The 27,421-nt window shown below is 43.7% G+C and overlaps 1 protein-coding gene across 8 annotated transcripts in view; it reads left to right on the top strand.

The window, feature by feature from the left end:
- The window catches only part of CACNA1G (calcium voltage-gated channel subunit alpha1 G), a 574,606-nt gene that overhangs the window by 230,436 nt on the left and 316,749 nt on the right, over positions 1-27,421 (top strand). The gene's annotated exons all lie outside the window — the stretch shown is intronic.

Genomic DNA, 27,421 nt, shown 5'->3' with positions numbered 1-27,421 from the left:
AGTGCTACCCTAAAACACAGGATTTATAACAGGATTTTCCCTACTTTAGTCACCCTGAGCCACAGGCACCAGCAATATAGGCTCTATACCACCTAAAACACAGTATTTTAAACAAAACTGCAGGTTCTATCAGTGCTACCCTAAAACACAGGATTTATAACAGATTTTCCCTACTTTAGTCACCCTGAGCCACAGGCACCAGAAATATAGGCTCTATACCACCTAAAACACAGTATTTTAAACAAAACTGCAAGTTCTATCAGTGCTACCCTAAAACACAGGATTTATAACAGGATTTTCCCTACTTTAGTCACCCTGAGCCACAGGCACCAGAAATATAGGCTCTATACCACCTAAAACACAGTATTTTAAACAAAACTGCAAGTTCTATCAGTGCTACCCTAAAACACAGGATTTATAACAGGATTTTCCCTACTTTAGTCACCCTGAGCCACAGGCACCAGCAATATAGGCTCTATACCACCTAAAACACAGTATTTTAAACAAAACTGCAGGTTCTATCAGTGCTACCCTAAAACACAGGATTTATAACAGATTTTCCCTACTTTAGTCACCCTGAGCCACAGGCACCAGCAATATAGGCTCTATACCACCTAAAACACAGTATTTTAAACAAAACTGCAGGTTCTATCAGTGCTACCCTAAAACACAGGATTTATAACAGATTTTCCCTACTTTAGTCACCCTGAGCCACAGGCACCAGCAATATAGGCTCTATACCACCTAAAACACAGTATTTTAAACAAAACTGCAGGTTCTATCAGTGCTACCCTAAAACACAGGATTTATAACAGATTTTCCCTACTTTAGTCACCCTGAGCCACAGGCACCAGCAATATAGGCTCTATACCACCTAAAACACAGTATTTTAAACAAAACTGCAGGTTCTATCAGTGCTACCCTAAAACACAGGATTTATAACAGATTTTCCCTACTTTAGTCACCCTGAGCCACAGGCACCAGCAATATAGGCTCTATACCACCTAAAACACAGTATTTTAAACAAAACTGCAGGTTCTATCAGTGCTACCCTAAAACACAGGATTTATAACAGATTTTCCCTACTTTAGTCACCCTGAGCCACAGGCACCAGCAATATAGGCTCTATACCACCTAAAACACAGTATTTTAAACAAAACTGCAGGTTCTATCAGTGCTACCCTAAAACACAGGATTTATAACAGATTTTCCCTACTTTAGTCACCCTGAGCCACAGGCACCAGCAATATAGGCTCTATACCACCTAAAACACAGTATTTTAAACAAAACTGCAGGTTCTATCAGTGCTACCCTAAAACACAGGATTTATAACAGGATTTTCCCTACTTTAGTCACCCTGAGCCACAGGCACCAGCAATATAGGCTCTATACCACCTAAAACACAGTATTTTAAACAAAACTGCAGGTTCTATCAGTGCTACCCTAAAACACAGGATTTATAACAGATTTTCCCTACTTTAGTCACCCTGAGCCACAGGCACCAGAAATATAGGCTCTATACCACCTAAAACACAGTATTTTAAACAAAACTGCAAGTTCTATCAGTGCTACCCTAAAACACAGGATTTATAACAGGATTTTCCCTACTTTAGTCACCCTGAGCCACAGGCACCAGAAATATAGGCTCTATACCACCTAAAACACAGTATTTTAAACAAAACTGCAGGTTCTATCAGTGCTACCCTAAAACACAGGATTTATAACAGATTTTCCCTACTTTAGTCACCCTGAGCCACAGGCACCAGCAATATAGGCTCTATACCACCTAAAACACAGTATTTTAAACAAAACTGCAGGTTCTATCAGTGCTACCCTAAAACACAGGATTTATAACAGATTTTCCCTACTTTAGTCACCCTGAGCCACAGGCACCAGAAATATAGGCTCTATACCACCTAAAACACAGTATTTTAAACAAAACTGCAGGTTCTATCAGTGCTACCCTAAAACACAGGATTTATAACAGATTTTCCCTACTTTAGTCACCCTGAGCCACAGGCACCAGCAATATAGGCTCTATACCACCTAAAACACAGTATTTTAAACAAAAATGCAGGAAGAGGAAAAAAGATTGTGGGGCAGTGCTTCAATATTGTGTTTTCCATGACTGAGGCTAGGCAGATTCCCTACCGCTTTCTCACTATTGAAAACATGATAGTGAAACAATGCCCTCTACTGGAAGAGCTATAGGTGGAGGACTCCCGCTTAGCTTAAGGGGAAAAGAGCCATTAGCTACTTTAGTAGGGTTGCCAAATTTCCTCTTTAAAAAAAGAGGACACATGCCCCACCCGCCCCTATTCTACCCCCTCTCCCCGCCCTGTTCTGCCTCCAGGTCCACCCCCACACAAATCTCCTGTCTGCTTCGCTGAGGTCTTGAGGGCCTCTGCGCATGTGTGGCCATTTAGATGATGACATCACATGTATGCATATGACACCATTGCGTCGACATCCGCCCATGCGCAGAGGGCCTCCAGATATGGCCCCGACTTCTAAAACCCGACCAAACTGCTGGGTTTTGGAAATCCCTCCGGGCACCTGGACAGTCCTATAAAAAAAGACCTGTCTAGGCTTTCCCAGATGTCTGGTAATCCTGCACTTTGGTGATGCATGCATCGCAGGATAGCACGCAATTTTACACAGAAATTTTGGGTGGCCTTTATAAATACCGGCGAGAAATGTGAATCTCTGACACAGACATGGCTCCATGAGCAAGCATTTGGGCTACAGTCAGTGGCGTACCAAGGGTGGGGCAGGGGGGGATGGTCCACCCCGGGTGCATGCCCCAAGGGGGTGCACAGCTGGCCACCCACCGGGGACTAGGCTGCCACTGCCACCATCGGGAACAAGCCGGCGCCGAGTTCTCCCTGCTTGTTTTCCCCATGGGGCCGACCAACTCTCGCCACCTGACATCAATTCTGACGTCGGAGAGGACGTTCTGGGCCTGCCAATTGCTGCCTGGCTGGCCCGGAACCTCCTCTCCGACGTTAGAATTGACATCGGGCGGCGAGAGTTGGTCGGCCCCACTGGGAAGACAAATGGGGAGGGAGAACTCGACGGTGGTGGTGGTAGCCTTTCCACAGCGGTGGTGGCAGCAGCATGTTTCCCAATGGCGGTGGCATTGAGAGCATGGAAAAAGAAAGAAAGGCGGCAGGGTGAAACAAAGAAATGGGGCACGGAGAGAGAGAAAGACAGACATAGAGAAAGAAAGGGGGCATGGAGAAAGAAAGAAAGAAGGGGCAGGGTGAAAGAAAGAAATGGGGCACAGAGAGAGAGAAAGACAGAGATATAGAAAGAAAGAAGGGGACAGGGTGAAAGAAAGAAAGAAATGGGGCACGGAGAGAGAGAGAGAGAGAAGGAAAGAAGGGGCAGGGTGAAAGAAAGAAATGGGGCACGGAGAGAGAGAAAGACAGACATAGAGAAAGAAAGGGGACATGGAAAGAAAAAGAAAGAAGGGGGCAGGGCGAAAGAAATGGGGCACGGAGAGAGAGAAAGACAGACATAGAGAAAGAAAGGGGGCATGAAGAGAGAAAGAAAGAAGGGGGCAGGGTGAAAGAAAGAAAGAAATGGGGCATGGAGAGAGAGAGAAAGACAGACTTACAGAAAGAAAGGGGGCATAGAGAGAGAAAGAAAGAAGGGGGCAGGATGAAACAAAGAAAAAGTTGGGGGAAGGAATGAGGTCTGGAGGAGAGGAAGCATAGAGGAGGCTGAAAGAAGGGAAGAAATATTGGATGCACAGTCAGAAGAATAAAGTGCAACCAGAGACTGATGAAATTACCAAAGGTAGGAAAAATGATTTTATTTTCAATTTAGTGATCAAAATGTGTCTGTTTTGAGAATTTATATATGCTGTCTATATTTTGCACTATGGGCCCCTTTTACTAAACCGCAATAGCGGTTTTTAGCGCAGGGAGCCTATGAGCGTCGAGAGCAGCTTGGAGCATTCAGCTATCGTGGTTTAGTAAAAAGGGAGGGGGTATATTTGTCTATTTTTGTATAGTTGTTACTGAGGTGACATTGCATAATGTCATCTGCCTTGACCTCTTCGAAAACCCGCGAAATATAAATGATAATTAATTTTCTCTGCGTACAGTGTGCTTTGTGTTTTTAAAATTTTATTGTTGGTAGATCATTTTGACTTGGCTACAAAGTTAAGGGGGAGGGAGGAGAGCTGCTGAAAGACATCTAGTAATCCTTGCAGGCTTGACTGTGCAGGGAATTATTTTAGTAAAATCATGTTTTGTTATGTGACTGGCATTATTTAGATTTTAATTTCTATGAATGAATAGAATGAAAATGATATAAAATTACTTGCTTGTTTTTATGTGCGTGAGCTGAAGGAAAGTGGAGAGAGAGTGGGTTGAGGACGCTGAAGGGAAATGGGAAAGAGAGAGTAGGAAGAAGACGCTAATTTATAAATTGACAATTGTACAGAATATTGTTTCTTTTTATACTTTAATATAATAAGTTCAATATAAAACAATTCAAGGCTTGTATAGATGGAATCAGGTGGTTTGCGGGGATGGGGACCGAGCTTACGGGGATTAGTCCAATAAAATGGTATTTTCTTATTTCTCATTATTGTTTTATTTTTATTTGCTAATTTGTAAAGTAGTGATTGTTATGCATCAGCTTTTTCAAATTTACATCTACTGTCTTTATATTTTGCACAGCATTAGAGGACATGTGTTACTGTTTATGTGGTGTTGTGGTGTTGCATTGTATGCAGAGTCTGGTTTCTTGGTGGTTCAGTTTAACTTTTGTCTACATATTTCTATTTTTAGTTTGTGATTATTCCATATTGGGCGAGGGTGTTCTGTGTGTATGAAAAGAACATAGTTTTCAGTTGGCATTGACTACAGCAGGGGTGCCCAACACGTCGATCGCGATCAACAGGTCGCTCGCTCAGGCGACCCCAGTCGATCGCAGAGCGGGTTCCCTTCTTCCCTTCTCTTTTTTCCCCTCCTGACTGGCCTGCTCCTGAATTCTGCTGCTGCTTCCGCTGCTCAACATTAAAAAAACAAAAACAAAAACCGGCTTGGAGAATTTATGCTCCGGGGGCTAACGTGTGCTTGTACCGGCTTCCCTTCGCTTCCCTCTGAAACCGGAAGTTATGTCCGGGGGTGGGAGGGGGAGAGAAGGGAAGCCGGCACGCACATGTTAGAGCCCCGTTCGCGGGCTAAAGCGGGAGACAGGTCAGTGAAGCTTGCGATTTTCTCTTCTTGCTGCCAGGTCCTGCCTACTTTCTGTTTCCTCAAAGGCAGGACTCGGCAGCATTTCTCCCAATAGGTCGATCTTGGGCCGATCAGCCTTCCTCTCCCCGATGTCAATTCTGCAGTCCGAGAGGAAGTTCTGACCAGCGGAACTTCCTCTCCGACGGCAAAATTGACGTCGGGGAAAGGAATGCTGGTGGGCCCGAAGCAAGGAGAGCTTGGCCGGCGGCGGGCGGCTTTGGGGGCCTGTTATCCGATGGCAGCGGCAATGGCTTGGGGGAGGACAGGGAGGGAGAAAGAGGGCAGGCAGGGAGACAGAAGGAAAGAAGAGAAAAAGAAAAAAAGAAAGGGGGCATGAAGAGAGAAAGAAAGAGAGGGCAGGGAGAGAAGAAGAAAATGTTGGGGGGGGGGGGGAATGAGGTCAGGAGGAGAGGAAGCATACAGGCTAAAAGAAGGGAAGAAAGATTGGATGCACAGTCAGAAGAAGAAAGTGCAACCAGAGACTCATGAAATCACCAGACAAGGTAGGAAAAATGATTTTATTTTAAATTTAGTGATCAAAATGTGTCTGAATTTATATCTGCTGTCTATATTTTACAATATGGTCCCCTTTTACTAAACCACAATAGTGGTTTTTAGCGCAGGGAGCCTATGAGCGTCCAGAGCAGCGCTGGGCATTCAGCGCAGCTCCCTGCGCTAAAAACTGCTATTGTGGTTTAGTAACAAGGGAGGGGGTGGATTTTTGTCTATTTTTGTATGGTTGTTACTGAGGTGACAGTGCATAGAGTCATCTGCTTTGACCTCTTTGAAAAAACCCCGGAATAGGAATGATAATTAACAATTCTATGTGTACAGTGTGCATTGTGTTTTTTTAAAATTTTATTGTTGGTAGATCATTTTGACTTGGTCATTTTAAAAGTAACTCGCAAGCCCAAAAAGTGTGGGCACCCCTGGACTACAGGATCAATTGACTGTGCGGGATCTGGCTTGTTTAGTTTTACAATGTATGTATTGGTGTTCTTGTGCTCACTGCAGTGTTTAAGATGCTGCCTTTTCCTAGGTACACTCTTGTTGTGCGATATGTGGATTGTTACTAAAAATCATATTTTTCATAAAGATGGGGGGGGGTCAAAAAATGATGGGCCCTGGGTGACACATATGCTAGGTACGCCACTGGCTACAGTAAAATTAATTGGTGCTATGAAGACCGCGTGAGGTTCAGGTCAAAAGATATAAAAAAAAACAGGAAGCTGAGTCATGAGAACAGTGGGAAATGTTTAATATATGATTGTTTATTTTAATGTTTATATAATCCACCTTGAGGGCTACAGAAAGGTGTAATATTATTAGGAAACAAAAATGTAAATTTCAGTTGAAGCCCTGTATATTAGCAGGAGAAATAGGTTTCCATTCACTGTGATATGTACCAGAGATTTGTAACGCTTGTAATAATGTGCTCACATTCTTCAAAGTGGCCTCAGGGTTCAATAAGTATTTGCAGAATGCACTGACTGGGGACCGCCGAGAATACCAAAAGTGTGAGAAAAAGACTTGGGAACCTATAGGGAACCTATGCACTGGGGCTGTCTGCTTTGGAGCAGATGATTGCAAATTCTGATGTCTGCAGCCCTCCCTCGGATGTCGCTTTATTTTATTGCTGGTGGTATAGTCTGGACAGGAGCAGAAAATATTCAAAGTGGATAAAGAGAAAGATAAATCTTGGGTTTTGTCACACAGAAAGAAGAAAACCAAACAAACAAGAAAATATATGTCAAGCAAACAGAAAAGGCAAGCGAGATGTCATAAAAACAACCAAAGGATAAAATTATTAGCATAAAAAGTCCTAATACGTTTATTTACTTGGTAAAACCACAGCGTTAAAGTTCTGACTATATTAATGTTTACTTGCTTAGTCCCCTGAAGAAGGCATTCCAGACCGCCAATACTGGGATCCTAGTCAGGACTTTAACTTTGTGGTTTTACCAAGTAAATAAACGTACTAGGACTTTTTAGGGGAAGAGTATGGTGCAATGGTTAAAGCTACAGCCGCAGCACCCTGAGGTTTGGGGTTCTAACCCACGCTGTTCCTTGTGACTCTATGCAAGTCACCTAATTCCCCGATTGTCCCAGGTACGTTAGATAGATTTTTAAGCCCACCAGGATAGACAGAAAAAAGTGCTTGAGTGCCTGAATAAAATGCATGTAAACCATTCTGAGCTCCCCTGGAAGAACAGTATAGAAGATTGAATAAATAAGTAGAAACATAGAAACATAGAAAAAAGCGGCAGAAAAGGGCTATAGCCCACCAAGTCTGCCCATTCCAAGTATCTCCCCCCCCCTGAATTTACTCCCTTAAAGATCCCACAAGAGTATCCCATTTTTTTTTTAAACCCGTCACGCTGTTGGCCTTTATCACCTGGAGTGGGAATCTGTTCCAATGATCCACCACTCTTTCGGTGAAGAAGTACTTCCTGGAGTCGCCATGAAACTTCCCTCCCCTGATCTTCAGCGGATGCCCTCTGGTGGTCGAGGGTCCCATGAGCCAGAAGATATCTTCTGACTCGATGCGTCCTGTGATGTATTTATATGTTTCAATCATATCTCCCCGTTCTCTTCTTTCCTCGAGTGAGTACAGTCGCAATTTCTTTAGTCTTTCCTCATACGTGAGATCCTTGAGCCCCATGACCATCCTGGTGGCCGTTCGCTGAACCAACTCGATCCTCAGCACGTCCTTTCGGTAGTGTGGTCTCCAAAACTGAACACAGTACTCCAAGTGTGGCCTCACCATGGCTCTGTACAACGGCATCATAACTTCAGATCTCCTGCTGACGAAACTTCTGCGGATACACCCCATCATTTGTCTTGCCCTGGAGGAAGCTTTCTCCACTTGATTGGCAACCTACATGTCCTCGCTAATGATCACTCCTAGATCGCGTTCCTCCGTGGTCCTAACCAAGGTCTCACCATTTAGTACATAAGTTCTATGCGGATTTCTCTTGCCCAAGTGCATTATCTTGCATTTTTTAGCATTGAAGCCTAGCTGCCAAGTATTTGACCATTGTTCCAGCAGCAGTAGATCGTGTGTCATATTATCAGGTAATAAGCATCTGCCTACTATGTTGCAAAGTTTGGCGGCGTCGGCGAACAGTGATACCCTTACTCTAAGTCCTTGCGTCATATCTCTTATGAATAAGTTGAATAGAATCGGGCCCAGGACCGATCCCTGCGGCACTCCACTGATCACGTCCGACGCTTCGGATGGGGTACCGTTCACCACCACCTTTTGAAGTCTGCCGCTCAGCCAATCCCCAATCCATGTAGTTAGAATGTCTCCTAATCCTATCGATTTTAGCTTGTTCAGTAATCTTCGATGAGGGACGCTATCAAATGCTTTGCTGAAGTCCAAATATAGTGTGAAAAGTTACAGCCTCTGATAACCAGAGCAGGTATTGTGATGTCATAATGCCTCATTCCACCAATGCCTAAGAGCCAAACTCATCAGTGATGTCACAATGGCTGGAATGATCTTTACTAGAATCACTTTTGCTACATTTTGATTTCTAGAGTGGCGCAGTGGTTAAAGCTACAGCCTCAGCACCCTGAGATTGTGGGTTCAAACCCACGCTGCTCCTTGTGACCCCATGCGAGTCACTTAATCCCCCCCATTGCCCCAGGTACATTAGATAGATTGTGAGCCCACCGGGACAGACAGGGAAAAATGCTTGAGCACCTGAATAAACTCATGTTTTATGACATCTCGCTTGCCTTTTCTGTTTGTCACACAGAATGAGACACATTTCTCTATTTGTTTTATGTCTCTAGTAACGTCAGGAAATTATGGATAGGAGTTCTTGGGAAGGATTAAGGATCTAATGACTAGCCAAAGTAAGTTTTCATGTCTAATGATTTGTTGGGAGAGTGATTGCAATTAGAGGAGAGATTTCTGCTGTGAAATAAGTAAGTGATAGAGCTTTTATTGTCCTTTCAAAGAGAGCTTTTTAGAAATGCATGGTTTGCGGGTCATGATAAGAATAGCCTTACTGGGTCAGACCGGTGGTCCATCAAGCCCAGTAGTTCCGTTCTCACAGTGGCCAATCCAGGTCACTAGTACCTGGTCGAAACCCAAGGAGTAGCGACATTCCATACAGCATCTCAAAGAATAGCAAGATTCCGGAATCCCAGAGAGTAACAAGGTTCTAGAATTCCAAGGAGTAGCAACATTCCATACAGCATCTCAAAGAATAGCAAGATTCCGGAATCCCAGAGAGTAACAAGGTTCTAGAATCCCAAGGAGTAGCAACATTCCATACAGCATCTCAAAGAATAGCAAGATTCTGGAATCCCAGAGAGTAACAAGATTCTAGAATCCCAAGGAGTAGTAACATTCCATACAGAATCTCAAAGAATAGCAAGATTCCGGAATCCCAGAGAGTAACAAGGTTCTAGAATCCTAAAGAGCAGCAACATTCCATGCTACCGATCCAGGGGGCTCATAGACAATGGCGCGAAAGACAAAGGCGCGCGCCGAAGAAAATTACAGTTTTTAGGGGCTCCGACGGGGGGGTTTTGTTGGGGAACCCCCCCCCCACACTTTACTTAATAGACATCGCGCCGGCGTTATGGGAGGTTTGGGGGGTTGTAACCCTCCAAATTTTACTGTAAACTTAACTTTTTCCCTAAAAACAGGAAAAAAGTTAAGTTTTCAGTAAAATGTGGGGGGTTACAACCCCCCACACCACCCACAACGCCCCCACAACGCGGCGTGATGTCTATTAAGTAAAGTGTGGGGGGGGTTCCCTCCATGCCCCCCCCGTCGGAGCCCTAAAAACAGTAATTTTGAGCGGCGCGCGCATCCGCGCTGCGCTCAGTTGTCTGGGCGCGCCTTTGTCCCAGCGCGCTTTTGACCTGACACCAATCCAGGGTACTGCAAATTTTAGAAAACCGTTGAATGTTCTCCTATTTACCCAGGCTTTTGGTCTTAACATGACTCATGTAGCTTTTGCTCTTTTGTTTAATGTAATGATGACATAGTGGGTACCAGCGTTTTAGTATTGCTGTAGCGCTGTGGTCTGTCTTATTAGGTTTACCTTTTAGTTATATAATGCTTTCTGGTTTTGTGTTCGGTCATTATCATTACATTACATTTATTGACTTCTATTCCGCCTTAACCTTGCAGTTCTAGGTGGATTATAATAAGAGATAAACTGGTCATTTCCAGGGAGATAGCAAGTCAGTATGTGATGGCATTAGCTCTTCTTAACATATTTCCTGAATAACAGAGATTTTATTTCATTTCGGAAAATTCTATGATCTGATTCCGCAGATAGAATTCTGATAACGTTGAGGTCCAATTTTATTGCTTGGAATGACAAAAGGCCCTTGAGCGTTCTCTTTCGCTTAGTACCTTTGATTGAAGGGTAGGATAATAGGTTCTGTTTTCTTGCTGTGTGTTAATCTTATTTTATATTGGATGTTATGTATGTTTTGTTGCAATCTGCATAGTTTTATTTCTGGAATATAAGGAGAGAAGTTATCAAGCTGAATTAGGGGATCATTTGCACCTTAACAAGATTTAAAGGGTGCTAATGCCAACACATCATTATTTAAGTCAACTTGAGAAATATAATGCAGTAGACTCAGTTAACCGGCACCCAAGGAGATTGACAGATGCCGGATAAATGTAGTTTCTGGTTGCTTGAGAGTTGCTATTAAAAATAGGCCTAACTAATACTATACCCCATACTATGCCATACCATAAACTGTTCCAGACAAACTACCAGACATGTGGTAGGCAAAGCGTGGGCATACTCAGGTGTGGCGTGCCAAGTTTACACTTAAATTTCCGCTTTTATTTTTATTTAAAGTATTAACAGTATTAGTTTGATTATTTTTTTTTTTTTTTTTGCTGGTTGCTTGAGTTCTGGTTAACAGAGTCTACTGTAATGAGATGCAAGACATGCAAATGCAAGTAAAGCAGATCATTACTATGTAGACACTATACCATGGCTTGTGATGTGCCCAGGTACACACTTCAAACAAAAGAAAAAAAATCCCTAAGAGCTGCTATAGTTGCCTAAGGGCTCCTTTTATCAAGGTGCGGTAGGGGTTTAACGTGTGGAATACCGCGCATTAAACCGCCTGCTGCGCTAGAGGCTAATGCCTCCATTGACGAGGCGTTAGTTTTTTGGCTTGCCACGGGGGTTAGCGCGTGATGAAATGTCCGATGCGCTAACCCTGCTAGTGCACCTTGATAAAAGGAGCCCTAAAAGTCACTCAGAAAGCAGCAGTTGGCAAAATATGCAGGGAAGAGTGTTCTACAAACCCCAAGGATATAAAGAAAATTTATATTTAGTGAGGTGTACCCTCAGGGTGAGGTAGTAAGCTCTGAGAGAAACAAAACACAAAAGGAATTGAACCCAAAATATACACAAAGAAGAAAATCCAGAGAAAACCAAAAAAACTCTGTGGAGTGACGATGTTCCTAAATGGACTTTATTTGAAAGTGTCAAAGTTCCAAAGATACACTGAACATAAAATAATTCCATCCACATAAAAATAAATAATCTACATAAAAGCCTTAAAGGACCTAGTCCGCTAGGGATACAGGACCCGACACGGTCCGTGTTTCGACAAAAAGTCTTCTTCAGGGATCCCTTGTCTCACTTCCGGCTCACCACACAATTGTTTCCCACGCACTCACCTTTATAGGACCCCCAGGGACCCCTGAAGAAGACTTTTGGTCGAAACGCGGACCGTGTTGGGTCCTGTATCCCTAGCGGACTAGGTCCTTTAAGGCTCTTATATGGATGATTTACTTTTATGTGGATGGAATTATTTTATGTGGATGATTTCAGTGTACCTTTGGAACTTTGACACTTTCAAATAAAGTCCATTTAGGAACATCGTCACTCCACAGAGTTTTTTTGGTGTAGTAAGCTCTGAGAGGCCAGGTACCGAAGGACCGATGCTTTATCACCCGGGCTTTTCAGAAGTGAGGAAAAACCTCACCATTCAGCCACACACCAAGGGCTCCTTTTACGAAGTCGCGTTAGCGGTTTTAGCGCACGCAGCTTTTAAGCGCGCGCTAAACCCGCGCTATGCGGCTAGAACTAACGCCAGCTCAATGCTGGCGTTAGCATCTAGCGCGGCCGGCAGTTTAGTGCGCGCTATTACGCACGTTACACCGCTAACGCAGCTTTGTAAAAGGAGCCCCAATTGTGCTTGTGACAAGTAAATGTGATTAAATAGATGCCAAGTGAGTTAATAAATATAATAGCCTTGAGGTAATATTGTGCTCTTCCCCGTAAAGCGCTTCACAAAATACAGTAAATACAAAGGGCTCCTTTTACTAAGGTTCGCTAGGGCTTTAACACGCGGAATAGCGCATGCTACATTGCCGCGCGTGCTAGACCTTAATGCCAGCATTGAGCTGGCATTAGTTCTAGGAGCGTAGTGCGCAGTAAACTGCGTGCGCTAAAACCGCTAGCGCACCTTAGTAAAAGGAGCCCTACAATGCGCTAGCGTTTTTAGCGCGCGCGGGAAATTACCACGCGCTACGCTTCTAGAACTAACGGCAGCTCAGTGCTGGCGTTAAGGTCTAGCGCGCGTGGCTATGTAGCACGTGCTATTCCGCGCGTTAAAGCCCCAGCGCACCTTAGTAAAAGGAGCCCAAAGTCAAGAAAATTGTACTTAGCTTGTAATGTTTTTGTCCAATGTCAGTCTAAAGGAGTTAAGCGAAATTTACGGGCGCCGAGCTGTTTTGCTGATGCTCCCTCGCCTCTTTTCAGTTCGACCAGGCTTGGTTTCAGGGACAAACGCCCCTGGCTCAGGAACCCAATGCTGAACTTACAAAAGGAAACCGTCGAAACTTTTAAACCGGTTTCACGAGCGGTCATGCTCTATATCGTGCTTCGTAGAGGCAGGGGGTGGACACTGGTGCACACTGCCAAGCCGTGACCCAGTGCTCCCGTCCGTCACTTCCTGGGGTGACTCCCCTCAGTCAAGCCCTCCCCCGCAGCCTCCAAAGACCCTCCCCCCTAAACCTTGTGGTCAAACCTTATGCCCTGAAGGCCCAGTGGGTTCTTGGGGAAGAATGGCCTAGTGGTTAAAACTGCAGCCTCAGCGCTCTGAGGTTGTGGGTTCAAGCCCAGTACTGGTCCTTGGAATCCTGGGCAAGTCATTGCCCCAGGTTCATTAGGTAGATTGTGAGCCTGCTGGGATAGATAGGTGAACATGCTTGAATACCTGAATGTAAAAACTGCTTACACAATCTCTATTGATAGGCAGTATATACGTAAAAAATAAACTTATATTCTAAGAACATTAGAATTACCATACTGGGACAGTCCACTGTTTCCAACAGTGGCCAACCCAGATCCCAAGTACCTGGAAAACCCCAAGTAGTAGCAACATTCCAGAGCTAAGATTGTGATAATAATAATAATAATTTATTCTTATATACCGCCATACCCGGTGAGTTCTAGGCGGTTTACATCAATTAAGGTAGTATCTGCGTAGAGACGCAGATTTACAACAATTAGATCAGAAGTGAACAAGTTTTAACAATTTTACAGATATAAACGATTTTACAGATATCAACAAGTTACAACAATGTTATCAGATATAAGCAAGTTTTAACCAAACTTGACAGCGGAAGGCGGGAGGTGGTGGAAGCTAGGGAAGAGAGAAACTATTTAAGTGGGAGGAGAAGAGCGGGGGGGGGGGCGAAGTGGTAGGATATGCAGGGGGGGGTTGTCGTTAAGGGTCTTGTTTGCTGAATAGGTGGGTTTTGAGTGATTTTCTGAAGCTGAGGTAAGTGGGGGCCTCGAGAATCATTTGTGCAAGCCACGGGTTGAGCTTAGCTGCTTGAAAGGCGAAAGTTTTGTCTAAGAATCTTTTGAGATGGCAGAGTTTTAGCGACGGGAAGGCGAACAGCTGAATTCTACGGGATTTCTTGTTTGTGTTGTAGAGGTTAAAGTGAGGATTAATGTAACTTGGAGCTGAACCATTTACCGTTTTGTAGCAGAAGCATGCGAATTTAAAGAGGACTCTAGATTCAAATGGTAGCCAGTGAAGTTGGTGGTAGAAGGGGGTGATGTGTTCCCATTTCTTTAGGCCGAAGATGAGACGCACAGCGGTGTTTTGGATTATTTTTAGTCTCCTGGTGGTTTTCTTCGTGGCGTTAAGGTAAATGATGTTGCAGTAATCAAGGATGCTGAGGATGGAAGATTGTACAAGTAGGCGAAAAGAAGTGTCGTCGAAGTATTTTTTTATGGTGCGAAGTTTCCACAGTACGGAGAAGCTTTTCCTGACCATGTGGTCGGTGTGGTTTTCTAAGGATAAATTTTTGTCCAGGGTGACTCCCAGAATTTTTAGGGTGGATTCGAGGGGGAAAGTTAGTCCTTTTAGTTGAATTGTAGTGTCCTTAATTTTGTCTTTGGGGGTGGCTAGGAAGAATTTTGTTTTGTCTGGATTGAGTTTCAGTCTGAAAGAAAGCATCCAGAGTTCGATCTGGTTGAGAATGTTTATGATGTAATTGAGTAGTTCTTGTGAGAAATTGGTTAGTGGGATGGCTATTGTGATGTCGTCTGCGTAGATGAAAGATTTGAGCTTGAGGTTGTGTAGGAGTTACCTAGGGAGGCCAGGTAGATATTGAAAAGAGTGGGTGACAGGGGGGAGCCCTGAGGGACCCCACAGGTGTTGTCCCAGCTATATGAGAACGAGTTGTTCTTGAGCACCTTGTAGGATCTATTTCTTAGGAACCCTTGGAACCAGCTGAGGACCTGATCGGAGATGCCGATGTGGGCCAGGCATTCAAGGAGAATGGAGTGGTCGACCAGGTCGAAAGCACTGCTCAGGTCTAGTTGTATAATCAGAGCACTTGAGCCCTGGCTGAAGAGTTTGTGGAGGTGGTCAAGAAGGGAGGCTATGATGGTTTCAATGCTGTGATCCGCGCGGAAACCTGATTGAATGTCGCTGAGGAGGTTGAATTTTTCTAGGTATTCGACGAGTTCCACCTTTACCAGCCCTTCTGCTATTTTGGTAAATAGAGGGATGCTTGCGATTGGTCTATAGTTGGCAGGGGAATTTGGCGGTTCTTTCGCGTTTTTTACAATTGGGGTGATCATGATATGACCTTGCTCTGACGGGAAGTTTCCTGTGGATAAAAGGGAATTGACCCATGTCATCATGTTTGCTTTGAAGTGGGGGGGGGCGGCTTTCATGATGTTTGGTGGGCATGTGTCCAGTTTGCAGAAGGAGTGTGTATATTTATTGTAGTAGGTGTTAAAGGTATTCCAGTCAATTGTTGCAAATTGTTTCCAGTTTAGGTCTGTTCTAGTTCCTGGGTCTGGGTTCGATATGTCCGGGTCTGGGAGGATGGGGAACAACTTGAGTGGGTTGGGCCTATTGGGTAATGTTGATCTTAATTTTTGAATCTTGGTGTTGAAGAAGTCTGCGAGGGTGTTGGCCGGTAAGGTGGATTCTTCTTGTGTATTTGTGAAGGACTCGATGTTGTATAGGTCATTGACCAGTTTGAAGAGGTTACTACTGTTGGTTTTTATATTACCGATTTTGTGGGAGTAGAAATGTTTTCTTTTTTCATTAGTGAGGTTTTTGTAATTTTTTAGTTTGTCTCCAGGCCAATCTATGTTCTAGGGTTCCAGATTTTTGCCAAAGTCTTTCTGCTTTTCTGAGTTCCTTTTTTAATAGCAGCAGTTCTGAATCGAACCAGCCCTCGTTGTTAGTGGTTCTTGTTCTGCGGGTTTTAATGGGGGCAATCTCATTTAGTATGTTGGTACTATCCTTGATCCAGGAGCTCATGAGTTGTTCCGTTTCTTCGATTGGGTTGGTGTTGATTTTGAAGCGGGACCAGAATTCTGTTGGGTCAATCTTTCCTCTGGTAGTGTGGGTTTTGGTAGTTCTCGTTTTGCTGTTTTAGGGGGGTTTATGTTGGCATCCAATGGTGAAGGTACATAGACGGTGGTCAGACCATAGCGAGTCTGACCAGTTGCTTTGTTTCCAATAAAAAGTGGGGTTGGTCCGTTCCTTAGAGTGTTACCAGGTCTAACTGATGACCTCTTTGGTGAGTTTTGATGGGGGGGTGTTTGTCAAAGCCTAGTTGGGTGAGGAGTGACCAAAAATCTGAGGTTTCTGGTTGGTCAGGTTGCTCAAGGTGGATATTAATGTCCCCGCATAGTAGGTTGTAGGGACTTGTTAAAGAATTGGTTAGTAGGTTTTCCGCGAAGTCCTCTTTGGATTTGGTCCATTTTTTTGGAGGGATGTAGAATAGGGTGATGATAAGTGAGGAGGGCAGTGATTTTGATGTTAGGGAGATGGTTAGAATTTCTGAGTTGGGCGAAGATGTTGTGTTAAGCGTGGTACAGTTTAGTTGGCCTCGGAAGATTATTGCAAGACCTCCTCCTCTTCCCCATGTTCTGGCTAGTGAGAGAATTTTGAATCCTGGGGGTAGACAATCTTTAATGATGATATCTTTGTCCGATAGCAACCAGGTTTCCGTAAGAAGGACAAAGTCGGGGTTGGTGTCAATCAGCCAATCTTTGATCAGTTGCTTTATTCCTCATTGATCTAATATTTAGGTAAACTCCAAGTAGTGTTTGGTGGTTGGTGTGGTCAAATGGGGAGTAGTGGGAGTGGGTCAGTTTTTTTAGAGTTCGTGGTTTTATTGAGTGAGGCTTGGTCGGTTTGTGGGGGTGAGGGGGGATAGTGGGAGGATTGGTATGTGGGTGGTCTTGTGTGGTGTGGAGCGTGTAAGGGGTTTTGGGTTTTATTGCTCGGTGTGTTGTGAATTGGGTGGGGATGGGGGATGCGTTGGAGTTGTCTGCGTTGCAGAGCCTAGTGGAGAGCAGGTAGAGTAGGAATAGTGCAGCGCATTGGTGTGTGCTTGGCCAGGCCATTGTGAAGGGCTTGTTCTACCGTATTGGATGGAGTTTGGGAGCTTGCTGGGGGGGCGTATCGGGGCGAAGAATGGGAGGGGGTGGCGCAGAGTGTGTTTGGAGCGTTATTTCTCTTGACTTATCTCTTGGCTTGTTAGGGGTAATGCAGAGAGGTGGGGAGTGGATTGGGGGGTATAGGTTACGTAGGTCCAGAACCGTGCGGTAAATGCCAGTACAGTACAATACAATACAATTCAATTAGAATCTCGTGTTGTATCAAAGCAGTGCAGTGTAGTGTCATAAAAAATAATCCAGTGCAATTCAGAACAGTAACATAAAACAATGTCATAAAGCCTCATTCCACCAATGCCTAAGAGCCAAACTCGTCAGTGATGTCACAATGGATTTATTATCCTATACTTGGCTCACATAACAACATAAGCATTGCTATACTGGGACAGACCGAAGGTCCATCAAGCCCAGTATCTTGTTTCCAACAGTGGCCAACCAAGGTCCCAAGTACCTGGCAGAAACCCAAAGAGTAGCAACATTCCAGAGCTGGGATTGTGATGTCATAATGCCTCATTCCACCAGTGCCTAAGAGCCAGCCTCATCGGTGATGTCACAATGGCTTGACTGTCTTATACTTGGCTCACATAAGAACATAAGAATTGACGTACTGGGACAGACCGAAGGTCCATCAAGCCTTGTATCCCGTTTCCAACAGTGGACAATCCAGGCCACAAGTACCTAGCTAGATCCCAAGTAGTAAAACAGATTTTATGCTGCTTATCCTAGGAATAAGCAGTGGATTTCTCCAAGCAGTCCTTGATTTTATCAAGGGATTATACGCTTTTATCACTTCAAAAGGTATCTTGTGATGTTACTCTTAGGTATACCTCCATGGAACCTAAATTCTAGTTCTACTTCTTCCTAGTCTCTGAGAAAGATTTCTTTGCAAATTAATATCTTAGATTCCTTATTCCTATGTCATTAAACTGATGGTTTTGGCTAGCTCTGTGATCCAGCTCACACATTCTGTTTTTCAGTTTTTCCAAGGCAAGAAATTGTACATGGAAGGAGAGACCCTTCCTGTGTGGCTGACTAAGGGAATGCCTGGAGAAAAAGAAAAACTTTGACCTATGAACAGAAACTAATCAAGATGGGGCCATTTTCAATTCAGAAACAAGCTTTTGAAGGTAGAGGAGAGCTCTAATATTTACCAGGTGCATTGCTCCTAATACTAAGACTTTATCTGATTTTATTTGGAAAATGTTGCCTTCCAGTTGCCCACAATTCCTCATTACTGGATTTCGACCAAATCAAGAAAGAAAACGTTAAATAGATTTAAACAAGTGAGCAAAGCACGAACATGATTGTGAGTGATTCAGAAAGAAAAAAAAATGTCAAAAGCCCCCCATTCCTTTTGGGGTTTTTTTTTTTTGCATTGCATGATCATAGAGGCTTGACATTTTTGAGCCATCAGCTGAGGGAGAGAAGGTGGAGAGGAGTTCTTGGGTTCTATTGAACATCTGTTTCTAAACCTAGTAGACTTTTCTTTTGTGGTTTCACCTTTATTTTTCACGTTGACTGTTTTGAATGAAATGAGCATTGGAAGACATGCCAAAAAGCTCAGTTATAAGGACATCTGTTCCCCTTAGGAAAGAGAGATATCTTGATATCTTATTTGAGAATGCAAACCAGAATATATTATTGTGACTGCCTCCTAGGCAGAAGGGATCTGTCGTTATTCTTTCATTGTTCTCTCCTTTCTCTGTCTGTCATCTCTCTGGAAATGCCTCTTATCTATTCAAAAATATCCCCCTTCCCATTTCATGTTCATTTATTTAAGTTTCTATCCTACGTTCCATCCAAGGGTCAATCAGGCCAGTGGACAATCAAAATTAAAACATAATAATATAAAACAAATAATCAATGCCAATTTTTTTTTTAAATGTAAAAAACAACGAAACAAAGTACATTGAAAAGGGCAATTTTATAACTGAATGTCTATGCTCTGTGCTCTTCTGTAATAAGGATAAATCATAGAAACATGAAGGCAGATAAAGGCCAAATGACCCATCCAGTCTGCCCATCCACAGCATCCACTATCTCCTCCTCTCCCTAAGAGATCCCATGTGCCTGTCCCACGCTTTCCTGAACTCAGACACAGTCTTTGCCTCCTCTACCTCAACTGGGAGAACACCTCCTGCTTAAAACCCAAAAATAAGGATTGTGAGGTCCCACTTTCATGGTCTGTATTATATTCCACACATCTATCACCCTTTCTATAAAAAAAGTACTTCCCTAAATTAATCCTGAGCCTGTCGCCTCTTAACTTCATCCTATGCCCTCTTATTCTGAAGCTTCCTTTCAAATGAAAGAGATGTGCTTCATTCGTTTTTAGGTATTTAAATATCTCTGTCGTATCTCCCCTCCAAAGTATACATATTGAGATCTTTAAGTCTGCCCCCATACGCCTTATGATACAGACCATTGACCCTTTTAGTTGCCTTCTTCGGGACCAACTCCTTCCTGTTTATATCTTTTTGAAGGTGCGGCCTCCAGAATTGCACACAATATTCTAAATGAGGTCTCACCGGAGTCTTATACAGGGGCATCAATACTTTCTTTTTCCTACTGGCCATACCTCTCCCTAAGCACCCTAGCATCCTTCTAGCTTTCGCCGTCGCCTTTTCAACCTGTTTGGCCACCTTAAGATCATTACATACCATCACACCCAAGTCCCGCTCTTCGTTTGTACTCAAACATTCTTCACCCCCCCCAAACTGTACCGTTCCCTTGGGTTTTTGCAGCCCAAATGCATCTTAACAGTCCTAATTAATCAAATGTGAGGGCCTACAACCTACAGAAAACAATGTAATCACCCAACACAATTAAGAACTTAATAATGGTAACCCGGCTCTTATTAACCAAGCTTCAGTGGTTAATTTTTTCACACCGGCCACTCTCCCCAAAGACGCATTCAACCTTTCATCTTTCGACCTATGACCAGATGTTTTTAGGTCCCGAATTATTTACCCCCTCTCGTTTTTCCCCTTTCTGTTTTTTCTCTCTAACAAAGAATTGTAACTTTTCCCCCCTACCCGCCACGACTCATGTCTGTTTTAGATTTGTAAGTACGAAGTTATTTTGTCTGTTTTCACAATTTGTTTTTATAAAGCTGTACATCGCATAGTAAACTGAATAAACGATCCATCAAATATTAATAAAAACTTGAAACTTGACTCACCTGCCTCGTCATCGCTCACTCAGCATCCTATCTTACACAATAACTCTTCATATGCTTCATTGTAGGCCATTATGGTGAAGCAAATATGAGCAATTAGGACCATTCCCTGAAGCAGCCGACAGCGAAACATAGCCCATATTGGCAGCGTGTCCTAATGTACAGTTGTTGGTCCTAATGCATTTATTTGAGATAATTGGCTTTATAAATATTAGTAATCACTTTATATTACGCATATAATAAGGCAGGCAAGTCACAGGCAGAGTGGCTGAGGCTGTAGCTTTAACCACTGCGTCACTCTAGAAATCAAAACATAGTATAAGTGAGCCAAGTAGAGGACATTTCAAGCCATTGTGACATCACTGATGAGGCTGGCTCTTAGGCATTGGTGGAATGAGGCATTATGATGTCACAATACTAGCTCTGGTTATCAGAGGCTGAAACTTTTCATACTATTTATTTATTCAATGATGTATACGGTTTTCCAAAGGGAGCTCAGAACAGTTTTCATGACTTTATTCAAGTACTTAAGCATTTTCCCCTGTCTGTTCCAGCAGGCTCACAATCTCATGTACCTGGGGCAATGGGAGGGATTAAGTGATTTGCCTAGGATCACAAAGAGCAGCATAGGATTTGAACCCACAACCTCAGGGTGCTGAGGCTTTAGCTCCTGCATCACACACTCCCACCAGGTTACCATTATTAAGGCCCCCTTTTATCTAGCCGTGTTAGGATTTTTTTTATCGCCGTCCGCTGCATTAAAAGCTCAGATGCTCCGTTCAGAAAAACATTTTTCCTACATCTGTAAATATGAAGTACCAACAATCTAATCGGATTGCAACTGCTTCAAAGTGAGAACACGAACTCAGAGTTCGTCCACTGGGTCCAAAATCTGGAAGATCCACTAAGATAAAAAGAACCCCTTGGAAAATGGAGCAGCAAGACTTTAAAGATTAATATCATGTATTCCTTTCCAGAACAGCACCACCAAATCTTATTAACCTGCTGGAATTCGGATCGGGTTCCTGCAGTCTTTTTGCTGGATTTTACAAGTGCCTCAGGAATGAAAAGCTGAAAATGTGTTTTGGGTTTTTTTTTTCTATGATATGAGATGGATTAATTCCAGAGGATTTATGCTTGCTTCTGAAGGAGTCTGAAATTTAATGTTTTGCAAAAATTGTGTGTGTGGTGGGGGGGGGGGGGGGAGGGGGAGGGGAGAGGGTTCTTCCTGTGAAAGGTCGCTGTGGAAAGAGATATTCTGGTACTGTGAAGAGAGTATATCTGGACTCAGTAATATCAATCAAGTACATTTTATTCTCAACCGAGTGAGCAGCTTTTCTCAGCATTACTTTCAAACTGCCAGGCCCCCTGACACTGACACCAGTTAAATAAGACAGAAAGGTGACAGTTTGCACAGGTTTGGTTTCAGTAGGATAAGGCGAGTATTGGTCTGGAAATATCCCACCGTAAGGAAACCATCTGATTCCACGGCCCCTATGACAGGCCGAGCCAGTCCTGAGTGTGTCACGTGGCCTTCAGGGATTTGTAGACTTAGTTTTTCTCGGAAAAACAGGAACTTCTGGACAATAGACAGATTGAGATAAAGCCAGGATTGATCCAGCCTGCCCCTTTGAACAGAAATAGTTAGTAATCCTTACCAATGAAAAAAGTGTTCCATCTCACTCCTCTGGAAGATTGGAAGATCCAGGTCCCCTACTTTGCAAAGATATTTGGCAATGGGTAGGGTTCTGATAAAGCCAGGCTTGTGACTGGATTGGGTGACTGCTCTCAGGCATAATGTCCATCTCTTTGTAGAGATCTGCACGGGAACGGGGATCGTGGGAATCCCGCGGCTCCCGCAGGGCTCCCGCGGGAATCCCCCCTAACCCACGGTACTCCCATGGGGACCTCCCTCTGGCCCCTGGGACTCCTACGGGGAACCCCCTCTGGCCCACGGGTCTCCCACGGGGATGGAAGGCTTTGGAAGCAGGGTTCGTCCATATAATAATAATAATAACTTTATTCTTATATCCCGCCTGTAATCTTGCGACTTCTAGGCGGTTTACAATAAACTAAACTGTAAATACAATCAAGAGAAGTTTTACATACAGCGAATTAGAGAGTATAGCGGTTTACAATAAAAGAAACTGTAAATACAATCAAGAGAAGTTTTTCATACAGCGAATTAGAGAGTATAGCAGTGTATATCTCGTACAACTACTTAAAGAGTATAGCATTGTGCATCTGATAACATTAGTAATGTTAACGTCAGTTTGTGTGTTGCAAGGCCAGGAAGCGCCAAGTTGTTTACACAGAAGTAGAAATATTCCGTAAGTTCGTATAGTGTTCATGTTTACTGATTAGGGGTTTGGGGTTAACAGTTGCAAGTTCAGGTGTGTGGTGATGTTACGAGGGGGGTTGACGTTCCGGTTCGTTACCTAGGTATTTCAAGAATAGGTAAGTTTTTAGGTGTTTTCTGAATTCTTTATAGTTGTTTGTGTGCGCAATATAATGGACACGTCAGCCTTAGTAAAAGAGGGGGTTTATAAGTTAATTACCTGAACAGAAAACAAAAAAAGGGTTCCACTAAAGAGATTCCACAAGGAAAATAGCAGCGCAAACACAAAAGAAACTGTGGAATTGATGATCCTGTCAGAAGTAATTGCTGCTTTTTATGGGGACAGGCAAGGATGGAGGTAATTCCTTGCGGGGACGAGTGGGGACGGAGAGGATCCTGACGGGGACGGGTGGGGACGGAGAGGATCCTGACGGGGACGGGTGGGGACGGAGAGGATCCTGACGGGGACGGGTGGGGACGGAGAGGATCCTGACGGGGACGGGTGGGGACGGAGAGGATCCTGACGGGGACGGGTGGGGACGGAGAGGATCCTGGCGGGGATGAGTGGGGACGGAGAGGATCCTGACGGGGACGGGTGGGGACGGAGAGGATCCTGACGGGGACGGGTGGGGACGGAGAGGATCCTGGCGGGGACGGGTGGAGACGGAGAGGATCCTGACGGGGACGGGTGGGGACGGAGAGGATCCTGACGGGGACGGGTGGGGACGGAGAGGATCCTGGCGGGGGCGGGTGGAGACGGAGCGGATCCTGGTGTGGACGGGTGGGGATGGGTGGGATTTCTGTCCCCGCGCAACTCTCTATCTCTTTGTTCTATATACTGTATTATTCTCATTCCCCCTCTTTTTCTAAGGCGCGCTGGCTGATTTACCATGCACTTAACGATTAGGGCACGCTAAATGCTAAGACACGCATTCTGTTCTATGGACACGGTAGCATTTAGCGAGCCTTAGAAAAAGGACCCCATTCTGAGGTGGCCTTGAAACGCGGTAGGATAGAAGGAAGGACTAAATCTTTTCTCTTCACATTAGGGGACTTGACGTCATCTATCGCACAGAGAAGGAATAGGTGGGTTGTCTTAGATAGCTCCTTTCACTCTTTGGTTGCACCCTAAGTGATAATTGTTTTTATGACTTAACATATAAGTCTTATTGACTTTTTTTTTATCAGACTTACTGAATGAGGGACAGTTTGCATCACCCAGTTTTATAGATTCACGTGTTATTCTGCCTCCTAAATATATTCCAGACTGGCCAATGAGCCACCGTCTGAAGCTAACACTTCATGATCTTCCTCCACTAGTCATTCTCTTCAAGCTATAATAGATCTAACATTCTCTTTGCCTTTCTTGGTGATTAGATGGAATTTATTGATCGGTACATTGTGCTTAGAATAATTGTCTAAGATGCAGATCTGATGCCACCCTTTGGGTTTCTTTGTGCAGTGATTATTTTAAGTCAACTAGGAGCCAAGATCCTCCTGGAGGTGGAACGTGTCATGTCTTTCTGCTTATTTTTATTTAAATGTGTGAGAGATTTGGCTGAACTTCTAGGCTCTTTTAAAGTACAATAATTTAAGGATGTCAAAGAGCTGTTTACATTACAACCAAGAACTCTTCTAATAGATGCAGCTGGTTGAAGATATTAAAGCTGCATTATCTACTATCTTCAGAATCTCAGCATGCCCTGTTTCTTGGCTGCACTCTGCTACTTATATGTATCCTGCTGTCTTAATTCATTCATCTCCTTTCTCTTTTTCTCAAAAAATATTTCTTGCAGATTTTACATTTAATTAAATAACAGACAGACACTATTTGATATGGTGTTCTGTTTTGAAACCTCTCTTCCAGTGTATTTGATCTATTGGGATGGTAAACAAGACTAAGAATGTTATAATGCCTTTGTATCGCTCTATGGTGCGACTTCGCCATGAGTATTGCATTCAGTTCTGTTCTCTTTATCTCAAAAAAGATATGGCGGCACTGGGAAAGGTTCAAAGAAGAGCGACCAAGATGATAAAGGGGATGGAACTCCTCGCGTATGAGGAAAGACTAAAAAGGTTAGGGCTCTTTAGGTTGGAAAAGAGATGGCTGAGGGGAGATATGATTAAAGTCTACAAGATCCTGAGTGGAGTAGAACAGGTACAACTGAATCAATTTTTTTTACTCCATCAAGATTTTCAAAGACTAGGGGACACTCGATGAAGTTACATTTTTAAAACCAGTAGGAGAAAATATTTTTTTCATTCAGAGAATAGCGGTTAATGTATCTGGTTTTAAAAAAGGCCTGGACAAGTTCCAGGAGGAAAAGTCCATAGTCTACTGTTGAGACAGACATGGGGGAAGCCACTGCTTGCCCTGAATCGGTGGGATGGAATGCTGCTACTGTTTGGAGTTTTGACAGGTACATGTGACTTGGACTGGCCTCCATGAAGACAGGATACTGGACTAGATAGACCGTCAGTCTGATCCAGAAAGGCTGTTCTTATGCTACATTCAGGCTTAAGAGCTGATGATCTACTGGTTCTCCGAAGCTTGCTTATAAATAACATGATGATGCTTTGGACAGTAGGTGGAGGCCTATGGGTGGGGGCATCGGAACTCAGGAAGGGGTTTTTGGAGCAGGAGACTTGTATTTAGGTGGATAGGAAGGGGATGTCTTTGGGATAAGAAAGGAAATAGATTGGGGGAGGCATTGGCAGCTTGGCCAACCCCTTCAAGAAACAATAATTGGCTACAGCTTTGTAGCCAGATGCTCCCAGGATGGGAAAATATCGCCAGAGGTCCAGCCTTACCATTCTGCATTCTGTACTTCAGTTGCCTGCACATCTTTCTTTTCATCTCCCTGCCCTTTACTTTCTGAGTCTCTAGAATGGTTGCCCGTCGTGGTGGCTTTCAAAGAGATCTATCTTCACCCGCTTTTGTATGGGTAACTCCAGCCTATTTGCAAGTCTGCGGAAAGAGAGCCAGCTGGTGGGTAATTCAGTCTTTACTTCCTCAGTCTCATTTCTGCTACTTGGCATCACTTCCTGCCAGTTCCCTCTACCCACTTCCATCTGTACAGCTCAGCCATAATTAGGGAAACAGATTCAGAACAGGAGTCTCAATTGAAAGTCATGGGTATGCCAGGTTTGTAAACATGTAATTTACCATTCAGTAATGGGCTTTTCTTATGGGTACAGTGGAATTGTTTTTTTAAATGGTACATATATTTTATTGCAGCCTCTTTATCATCCCTCTGCTTTGGTATAGGGCAGGCATCAGCAACCCTCAACTCATGAGCCACACGTAGCTCTTTGACCACATGACTTCTTCTCGGAATGATAGACGTATTCAACTCATTCATGGGGCTGGCATGGCTGTTACCCCTGACAATTATTTTATCTCCTGTATTGAGCTTCAGCGATCACTGTATCTCCCGCACTTCTCTTGCCTCAACGGATTAGCAGCAGCGAGTCCTGCAGCTGCCTACCACTAACCCAGAAGCCTCTTCTCTGCTGTGTCCCATCCAGGCAGAAACAGGAAGTTCTGACAGAGGACGGGACGTGGCAGAGGAGAGGCTTTTGGTTTAGCGGCAGGCAGCTGTAGGAACCGCCACTGACCCATTGAAGCAAGAAAGAGCATATTTGTGAGTGGGGTTGGGGGGGGGGAAGGAAATATGTTACAGGAGGGATGAGAGTAGTGAGAGAGGAATGGACGTATGGGTGGAGGGATGGCGCATGCTAATGCTTCACACTGCCGATGTTGAGCAGCTGAGCCTTATTTGAAAGAACTCAGTTTGAACTACAACTAACAGACTTGAAAAGCAAAGATATGTGGTCTTCAAAATTTATGTCTTATTCTTTACAAGTGGAACTAGAAAATCAAGAGAAAGGAAAGGCGACTTTAGCCATGAATCACAAATGTATGAAACTTTCCAACTGTCGAAAGGAGAACCAACTGATTTTCGAAACATGGAACAGCCTTCCAGACTATTATTGTCAACTCAAAATAGTAGCGTTTGGAATTTTGATGATTTGGGGGTCCACTTATTATTGTGAGAAGACGTTCTCCAACATGAATGATATCAAAAGCAAGCTAAGAAGTTAGCTTAATGATGTAAGCTAATGATGTAAAATTGAAGACTTCCAACTACTCATCGAACATGAAACAACGCTGCAGAAATACAGTGTCAAAAGTTTCATTAAATTGGTTTTCTTTATTTTCTTTTTGTGTTAAATGCATATATTCCCATATCACATTTAAAATAATACCACAAACCCCCTTTTCTATCCATTGTGGTTCTTTGTAAATCTTGGGTCAAACATTTAGGATAAAATGACTGCATTAAAAGGATTGCTGAAAGGGCTTGTTCTCACATCTATTAGCAGAGTGCTCTGCCCTGGAGACTGTTTTCATTCTTCTGCCCTGCCCTACCTCTCCACCCTAATTTTTCTAATCTCATTCTTCTTTGGATTCGATGTCAGAACCAAGCACGTATGTTGGATTTATATACTGTAACAAGTCATGAGTGATGATCATGCATTATATCCATGCAATATATAAGGCCAAATGGAAAAGATGCATCAGTAGCTTACCACTTGGACTCATTCTCTCCAGGATCTGGTCTCCTAAATCAGTGGTTCCCAACCCTGTCCTGGAGGACCACCAGGCCAATCGGGTTTTCAGGCTAGTCCTAATGAATATGCATGG

This window comes from Geotrypetes seraphini, chromosome 10 (assembly GCF_902459505.1).
Source record: "Geotrypetes seraphini chromosome 10, aGeoSer1.1, whole genome shotgun sequence".
Taxonomy (NCBI): domain Eukaryota; kingdom Metazoa; phylum Chordata; class Amphibia; order Gymnophiona; family Dermophiidae; genus Geotrypetes; species Geotrypetes seraphini.
This window is presented reverse-complemented; position numbering and strand designations above follow the sequence as displayed.